This window comes from Nycticebus coucang, chromosome 1 (genome assembly GCF_027406575.1).
Source record: "Nycticebus coucang isolate mNycCou1 chromosome 1, mNycCou1.pri, whole genome shotgun sequence".
Lineage (NCBI taxonomy): Eukaryota > Metazoa > Chordata > Mammalia > Primates > Lorisidae > Nycticebus > Nycticebus coucang.
In genome coordinates, this window is record NC_069780.1 from 157465828 (window position 1) to 157475602 (window position 9775).

A 9775-nucleotide genomic window follows, 5' to 3' on the forward strand; every position below is an offset into this window, starting at 1 on the left:
ATAAGTGTGGTAGTATTCTATTCGTCTTATTTGGTGAGAGTCCATTGCTTAGTTTTGTCTTTTGCATCAGTGTGGAGGTTAGGCTCTGTCCTTTGATTTCTGAGTTCTTACTTTGCTGCTGATCCATTGTGGTGGTCAGTGTGCAGAACAGGTTGAAGTATTTCCTGTAGAGCTGGTCTTGTTGTGGCGAATTTCCTCAATGTTTGTATATCCATAAATGATTTGATTTGTCCATCAATTTTGAAGCTTAGCTTAGCAGGGTACAGAATTCTGGGCTGAAAATTGTTCTGTTTAAGTAGATTAAAGGTAGATGACCATTGTCTTCTTGCTTGGAAAGTTTCATTAGAGAAGTCTGCGGTCACTCTGATGGATTTGCCCCTGTAGGTCAACTGGCGCTTACTCCTGGCAGCTTGCAGAATCTTTTCTTTTGTCTTGACTTTGGACAGGTTCATCACAATGTGTCTTGGAGAAGCTCGGTTAGAGTTGAGGCGACCTGGGGTCCGATAGCCCTCTGAAAGCAGTGTGTCAGAATCTTTGGTGATGTTTGGGAAATTTTCTTTTATAATATTCTCTAGTATGGCTTCCATTCCTCTGGGGCATTCTTCTTCCCCTTCTGGAATTCCTATAACTCGTATGTTGGAATGCTTCATAAAGTCCCATAATTCTGACAGTGAACGTTCTGCTTTCTCTCTCTTCTTTTCTGCCTCTTTTACTATCTGAGTTATCTCAAAAACTTTGTCTTCTACCTCTGAAATTCTTTCTTCTGCATGGTCTAACCTGTCGCTGATACTTTCCATTGCATCTTTAAGTTCCCTGATTGACTGTTTCAGTTCCTTCAGCTCTGCTATATCCTTTTTATATTCTTCATATCGTTCATCTCTTATTTGATTCTGTTTTTGGATTTCCTTTTGGTTATTTTCCACTTTATTAGCAGTTTCCTTCATTGTTTCCATCATTTCTTTCATCGTTTTCAACATGTGTATTCTCAATTCCCTTTCTGTCATTCCTAACATTTCTGTATAGGTGGAATCCTCTGCAGTAGCTACCTCATGGTCCCTTGGCGGGGTTGTTCTGGACTGGTTCTTCATGTTGCCTGGAGTTTTCTGCTGATTCTTCCTCATGGGTGATTTCTTTTATCTGTTTCCTTGCCCTAATTTTCCTTTCACTTCCTCTTGCTCTTTAAGATCTTGTGCCTGTGGACTAAGGGTTACAGGACCAGAAGGGTGAGAAGATTGAAGAGCAAAAAAGGGATGAAAGAAAGGAGGACCGAGTGATAAGAAAAAAAAAAAAAAAAAGAAAGATAGAGAAAGGAGAGGGGGTGGGGATAAGGAATATTGACAAAAAGAAGAGAGGCACAGAAAGAGGGAGACAGGGCAATATAGGTGTACAGTAGGGTACTTTGACACAACCTTAAAAAACCCCACATTCTGGGGGTGCCCCAGTTGGGTGGTTCCCTTGAGGTCAGCAGCTCTTTGCTAACCTGATCAGACACAGTACCCCACCTCCACCAAGTAGAGAGGAAAGACAAAAATGCTATAAATCAAACCAAAACAAGCAAACAGAAAACTTTACGGGGATACAATGGGGTGAAAAACCAAATGATAGCGGTAGAAACACTAGCAAAAATGAAGTTGTAGTTATTTAAAAAGGCAGCAATGGGAAATTATAATTAAACTAGAAAAATTGAGAAAGAAAAAGGGATCTGTATGGAAAAGATTGAAATTAAAAAACAAAAGAACATCAACAACGTCAAAATAAACAAGCAAAAGAAAAAAATACACAACCAAAAACAAAGCAGTTTGTATATGTTATTGAATATTGTCTGGGCAACACGTGGTCTTATGGGGTATGAGATGTTAGTCACAGTTCTGATACGACTGGAGGCAGCTGATTTCTCAAACCCCAGCAGGTAGACACCCAGATCTCTCTTCAGCCCACTTAAAAGGCACTTTGAACTTGTAAACTTGCTGAGCAGAAGCTTTCCCAGCTTTCTTGCTGGAATCACTGCTGAAGTGGCTATCCACTTACCCAGGGTGCCAAAACCGGTCTCACTCTGCCCTTGAGGGTTAGGGCTGCAAGGCGGCTCAGACCCCACCCTTAGGCTACTTGGTTGCTGGGTTACCAGCTCCCACCCGTTTCTAGCTCTGCGACCCTGAGGGCGGAGCTTGCCGGGGCAGATCACTGACAATGGATCTGTGTGACCCACCGCCAAACACTATTAGCTCCGTCTGGCTCAGCGGCTCAGACTGGGGCCCTGGACAACGGCCAAAGTTCTCCGCACTCCCGCTCAGGCCTTCCCCAAGGCAGTTCAACTCAGTGCCAAGTCCAAGGACATCAAAACAGTTCACAGGTAAGGCCTTTCTGGTTTGCAGTCTCGCTGCTACTGAACTTACAGTTGTGGGCGGGTTTAGACGGATTGAACACACGCGACCACTTGCCGGTTTTCCACTGTTTTAGTCCTCCTCTTGGGGTCCAGAAGTCTCTCGCTGACTCCCTGTAGCCTCATAGGAGTGATGATAGGCAGTTCCCACCAGCCAGAGATGCCTGGAGTCCTATCTCCCCCGACTCACGGTGCCCAGATGCAAGGAAGCTGTTACTCGGCTGCCATCTTGCTCCGCCTCCCTGAATTTTTTCTTTACCTGAAGCTAAAAGGAGTACTGAAAGAAAGATGTTTTGATGACATTCAGGATGTCAAGGGTAATTCAACAACAGCTTTGATGGCCATTCCAAAAAAAAAGTTCCAAAATTGCTTCGAAGGGTGGACTAGGCTCTGGTGTTGGTGTATAGCTTCCCAGCCTACTGATGTATGTAGGACTTTTTCTAGAATGAGTTTGTGAATGTAATTGTCAGATCTCATATAGCCTTACAAAAACATAATTCTTTTTTTTTTTGAGTTTTTTTTTTATTTTTTCAAATTAAGATGAGGGTATAATTTTTAGGTTATGTTGTTCTCACTTCCAAAAACATCATTCTTAAATCCTAAGATGTGAAAACTGAAATTACTCCTCGACTCCTGGGCTACAAAATGAATGTTGTACTGGCAGCCATGAAAACAACATTAATCTCCTTCTGAATCTCCATGACAGCCCTTGAGTGAACAACTCATTGAGTCAATGAGCAGTAATATTTCAAAAATAACCCTTCTATTTTACTCAGTAGGGGCTCAACAATGGGCTTAAAATAATCAGTAAACCATGCTGTAAACAGATGTTCTGTCACCCAGGCTTTGTTGTTCCATTGACAGAGCATAGGCAAAGTAGATTTAGCATAATTCCTCAGAGTCCTAGGATTTTCAGATTGGCAAATGAACATTGGATTCAGTTTGAAATCCTTGAAGCAATGAAGCCAGACACTGATTTCTCCTCTCCGGCCATGAAAGTCTATGGCATCTTCTTTCAACAGAAGGCTGTTTAATCTACAATGAAAATCTGTGTTTAGAGTAGCAACCTGCATCAATTTTCTCAGGTAGAGCCTCTGGGTAACTGGCTGCATCTTCTACATCAGCATGTGAACTTTTATGTAATAGAGTTGGCTTCTTTCCTTACATCTCATGAAGCAGGAACCTCATGTTGGCTTCTCTACCAGTTTCAAGGACAGACTGAAGAGAGTTGGGGCCTTGCTGCGGATTAGGTTTTGGCGTAAGGCAACTTTGTGGCTGGTTTGATCTTTTATCCAGATCACTGAATTTTTTTTTTTTATGTCAGTGTTAGCAATAAGCTGTTTTGCTTTCTTATCATTTGTCTGTTTACTGGAGTAGCCCCCAGTTCCTCTGAGAACTTTTCCTCTGTATTCACCATGTGACTAATGTTTTTAATGATCAAAAAGCCTGGGTTTCAGCCTATGTGGGCTTTGGCATGCCTTCCTCACTAAGCAGAATCATTTCTTACATTTTTTTTTTTTTTTTGAGACAGAGTCTCATTTTGTCATCCTTGGTAGAGTGCTGTGGAGTCATAGCTCACAGCAACCTCAAACTCTTGGGCTCAAGCCATTCTCTTGCCTCAGCCTCCTGAGTAGCTGGGACTACAGGCATCTGCCACAATGCCCGGCTATTTTTAGAAGTGGGGTCTTGCTCTGGGTCAGGCTGGTCTCTAACCTATGAACTCAGACAATCCACCCTCAGCCTCCCAGAGTGCTAGGATTACAGGCGTGAGCACACAGCCTCATTTCTCACTTTTTCTTTAAAGTGAGAGACATAGGACCCTTCCTTTCACTCGGAACACTTAGATGTCATTGTAAGGCTATTAATGGCACTGATTTCTCTATTTTCCTGTCGCAGGAAATTAACAGGCCTGAGGAGAAGGATAAAGTAGTGGGAACAGTGGTTCAGGGAACAAACCCACGCGTACTGGTTAAGTTTGCCATTTATATATGTGCTGTTCCTGGTGCTCCAAAACAATTACCATAGTCACATCAAAGACCACTGACCACAGATCACCATAACAGGTAGAATAACAGTGAGAAGTTTGAAATATTGTTAGAATTACCAAAATGTGACCTGCAGTAAGCACACTCCATGTGAGAAATGGCGCTGATAGACTTGCCCAGTGCAGAGTTGGCAAGAATCTTTAAATTGTAAAAAGTGAGAGATCTTCAAAGCACAATGAAGTGAAGCTCAATAGAGCGGGCTAGGCTTGCTTATGAAATGGGTATGGCCATATGTATAGAAGGCTCATGATTTGAAAAAGTATATAGGTTAAGGAACATCACGTTGTTAACTGCAATTATTTACAGATGGTGGAATGTTGTTGAAATATTTTACTTCTCTGCACCATTTTTTCTTCAAATTTCTAAAATTTGTATGACAATTACATAATGCTTTATTACAAAATACAGATACTTGGATGAAAACACCAAATGGCAGGTGATGCCGGGAGGGCCTGGAGGCCCCGGGGGCCCTGGAATGGGAGGCCGTGGTAGTTTCCATGGAGGCTTCGGCAGCGGCATCCGGAGCCAGGGTTGGGCCGAGGCCGCAGAGCTGGCGGAGGCAAGGCCAAGGAAAAAGAGTGGATGCCTGTCACCAAGCTGGGCCACCTGGTCAAGGACATGAAGATCAAATCCCTGGAGGAGATCTATCTTTTCTCTCTGCCCATTAAGGCATCTGAGATCATTGATTCTTTTCTTGGGGGCATCTCTCAAGGATGAAGTTCTGAAGATTATGCCAGTGCAAAAACAGACCTGCTTTGGCCAGCGGACCAGGTTCAAGGCGTTTGTTGCCTTTGGGGACTACAATGGCCACGTGGTCTGGGTGTTTGAGTGTTCCAAGGAAGTAGCCACTGCCATCCGAGGTCCCATCATCCTGGCCAAGCTCGCTACTGTTCCAGTGTGGAGAGGCTACTGGGGGAATAAGATGGGCAAGCCTCACACTGTTCCTTGCGAGGTGACAGGCCCCTGTGGCTCTGTGCTGGTGCATCTCATCCCTGCTCCTAGAGGAACTGGCATTGTCTCAGCACCTGTGCCTAAGAAGCTGCTAATGTTGGCTGGGATTGGTGACTGCTACAATTCAGCCAGGGGCTGCACTGCCACCCTGGGCAACTTTGCCAAGGCCACTTTTGATGCCATTTCCAAGACCTATAGCTATCTCACTCCTGATCTCTGGAAAGAGACAGTGTTCACCAAGTCTCCTTACGGTCTTACAAGAATTCACTGACCGTCTTGTCAAGACCCACACCAGAGTCTGTGCAGAGGACCCAGGCTCCGGCTGTGGCTACAACATAGGGTATTTGTTTTTTTGTATTTTTATACAATAATGATAAAGTGAATTAAGTCTGTTAAAAAAATATAGATACTTAAAAGAAACATTTCTCTGAATTTTTCCTGCTCAATTTGAACTGCTTTATTCGGGTGATGCAATCTGATAAAATTATAATGGCAAGTGATGAACAAGATCTTTCAAAAAGAAATATGGTTTGACTGTCATGATGTTGGAATTTGATTCATGTACTTCCCTCCTCTGCTCCCCACAAAGTCTTAGTTGCATTTGTTTTGCCCTTGAGCATAGGGGCTTTTTTTCATCTTTTGTTATGTCACCTGTTTTTGTATTTTATTTCTTGTTTTATTTAGCAAACACTTAGTATTCACTTACTGACTTACTTAATCCTTAACAACAACCTTAGAAGACAGGTGTTATTTCTTTTTTTTTTTTTTTTGTGGTTTTTGGCTGGGGCTGGGTTTGAACCCGCCACATCTGGCATGTGGGACCGGCACCCTACTCCTTGAGCCACAGGCGCCGCCCAGACAGGTGTTATTTCTATTAAATTAGGAAACTGAGGTACAGAGCAGATAAGCGACTTGCTCAGTTAGTAAGCCGCAGAGACAGGATTTAAAATCAAGCAGAGAGATGCCATATTCTCAACTCCTCTGCTAAGCCCTGGAATGACATATGGATTGATGATGACATTTTAAAATGATGTTTAATTTGAAAATTAGCTGGATTCAAATATCATTCTACAAAAGTTAAGTATAAAAGAAATATAACTTGATTTTGTTGTCTTTAATGTAACTTTAGGTCTAGTGGGTTTTTCTGCTATTTGAAAGCCATTCTCAGGAACGGCTGGGGACTCCTGAGGACGCAGTAACAGCCCTGTCTTTCTGTGCACGGTAGATATCTATTCTTTTCATGAGGTCTTGCTGCTTCACGGATGGGATGTTTCACTCCCAAAGCAGCACACAAAGCCTCCTGTTCTCAGATCTCAGCAAATTCTCTACCAGGTTGATTCTTTCCTAGTATTCCCTGGATGAGCACCTGTCCCCTGCTTCCAGATCCTCTGCTTGCTCTTACCTAGTATTTTCTTTCCCGAAAAATGATAATAAAATACAAACCAAGACAACAAAAACTGAGTAGCTTGAACACAACAAATATATATATATTTATATATATATACTTACACACACACCCATATATGTGCATGTAAAGAAGAAAATATCAGGAAAAAAAATACCATTTCAGAAACATTTTCCAATATGTGATAAAATATTAAAAGGACTGAAAAATTCAAATAGGGGTGGTGTCTGTGGCCCAAGGACTAGGGTGCTGGCCCCGTATACTGGAGGTGGCAGGTTCAAACCTGGCCCTGGCCAAAAACAGCAAAAAAAAAAAAAAAAAAAAAAATTCAAATGTATAACTATTGTATCAGTTTTTTTAGACCTCATATTGTATTATTAACTCAGAGCTTCTCTTAATTTCTAAAATGAATGGAAATAATTTTATTTGTGTGTATATGAAGGGTAGCCACATGAGGACTCACCTGTTTTAAAGTTATCTTTCTCTGTTTCATGAAGAGGGAGAGAGAAAGGGAGAGAGACAAAAAGAAAGAAACAAATGATTACTAATCTTTATTCTTAACTAATCTTTATCCCTTTGTTGCTTTTTCCCAGCTCACCACTGTTTGGAGCCATTGCTTTTTATTTCCCTGCTGAGTTTTGTTTGTTTCATTTGTATGTGCTTTAAAAAAACATTTTCATCTTGGCAGTTTATCAGATAGGCATTTCCATTCCCGTTAGTTGTGTGCGTTTTCAGTGGAGTTATCATTTAGTATCTTGGCCCCTGTCTGACTGCAAAGATAAAATATGTCAGCTTCTGCGCATAGCTTTGCCTCACTGATAGTAAACCGTGGGGGCCCCAACTGAAACTGTTGAAGAAGTTGGCACCTGTGAAATGATATGCAATCTGAAGCTGGGACAACACTTTCCACTTATTTATTGAACTGCATTACTATGCTTTGTGTGGAAAACAACGTATGTATGTACAGTCAAGGTTTTGTTGTTATTTTTGTTCATTTGCTTGTTTGTTACTTCAAGTGAACTGGCCAGTTAGAGTCAGTGCTTTGTGGAATGGAAAGTAAACATATAGCGTGTTATTATGGGCATATAAGACTATTGTGCCCACTTATATCTTACTGGGCATGTTTTCACATCTGCGGAGGTGAGGGTATGTGGTCATACATAGTGCAGCATTCCAGAATATACTTCTGGTGTATGAGGAGTGCTGACTTAGGAATTAACAAGACATTTTGTACATGTGTCATAGGAAAAACCACGGACCAAAGTACCATCGAGTCTCCATACTTTGCAGAAATGTTTGTCCAATACAGAGTAATTTGCCTACAGCCCCAAATAAAAATTCTGACAGAAAATGTTGTAATTGTTGCCATCAATGACTCAAAGGCTTTTAGAATATTATTACTTTATAAACAAAGCTCTGAAAAGAGCTGGCCACTTATTGAAAATGTAATTTGAGAAGTATCTTAATCGTAAAATCATATAGACAGGCTTCTAATTGAATATCTTCAGTTCTGAATCATGAAAACTACCAGTCTATTCAAGTAGCCATCAGCTGCCTTGACTTTTTTTTTTTTAGCTTTCTATAAATGCATGTGATCAATGAAATCTTTTTTTTTTTTTTTTCTGGAATTTTAATCATGAACTTGAACTAATAGGAGAGTAAATAAAAATATTCTAAGTGGCTTAATTATTTCAAGTTTTCAAAATTTACCTAACATTAAGTACCAATAACACTTTAAGAATTTTTTTTATTACGTTTTGTCCAAATGCTTCCGATGGCAAAGAATTATACATGAATACATGTAGAAAGTTGTAACAATGGTTAGAAATAAAAAGCAAAACAAAAGTACACAAAAATTTATGTACTAGATGTTCAAAGCTAGCCAACTGTGAAGGAAGGAAAAAAAAAAAGAGAAGAGAAGGGACATATTTGTTTTGTGGAGATTAACTGAACTTGTCAGGCCAAGGAGTAAAGTTTCTAATGAAACTGAGTGGACTAAATGTACCCTTGGTCTCCATAGCCCACATGTAAAGCAGCTCAAGTGTGGAGTCATCTGGGAGAACAGAACAGTGTGTCATGACAACAGGCCAAGCCCATCTCCTGTTAGCCAAGAAGGGCAGATTCCTTGAAGATTTGATATAGCCCATTCTTTCATTCTTCTAATATGTCATGATATTAGATATCTTAAAACCATCTATTAAGTCTAGATGACTGTATTTATTAGTTCTTTTCTTTTTTCTTCTTTTTTCCTCTTCTCTTCTTCTCTCCCTCCTCCCTCCATCTCTCTTCCTTCCTTCCTTTTTTCCTTCCTTCCTTTCCTTCCTTCTCAAGGGAGTGGAACTTGTAGGGTTGAAGCAGCACAAATAACATTTAGTGTTTTAGGGAAAGAACTTATCAAGCAACCAACAGTAGCAAAACATGGATAAGACCTGGTCTTTCTCCAGGAAGACCACCATACAGATTTCATGAAAGACCCATTTTCATAATTTTTTCTTCAATTGCTGAATAAATAAAAAATATTTTTACATAATCATTATTACCAGAGCATGAATGGTCTTGAACTACCTAAAATAAATAATGGTTTGTGTCATTCTAACTGTTCTTACAGTATATTTTAAGTAATTCTATGTTTTAAGAACCCAACTGAATACACAATATGATTTAATTATGATTAAATCATAAATATGATTTAATATTTATATTAAATATTTATATTAAATTTATATTAAATCATAAATATGATTCTAATTTAATTTAGAATCACTAAATATGATTCTAAAATATTCTTACTTAATATTTTAAGTAATTCTATGTTTTAAGAACCCAACTGAATACACAATATGATTTACCAAATGACTTATATAAATCTTTTTTCTATGAAATCCAGATATAGCTCATAAGTGGACTCATAATAAGTGTTATGGGACTCTAAAATTCATATTTTGACATTGCTACATGAATTAAAAGAACCCATTCTCCATTAGTAGGTATCTG

At 39.9% G+C, this 9775-nt stretch overlaps 1 pseudogene; it reads left to right on the forward strand.

The window, feature by feature from the left end:
• The first annotated feature begins 4876 nt into the window (after positions 1–4876).
• LOC128589640 (40S ribosomal protein S2-like) lies at positions 4877–5715 on the forward strand (annotated as a pseudogene).
• Positions 5716–9775: the final 4060 nt, after the last annotated feature.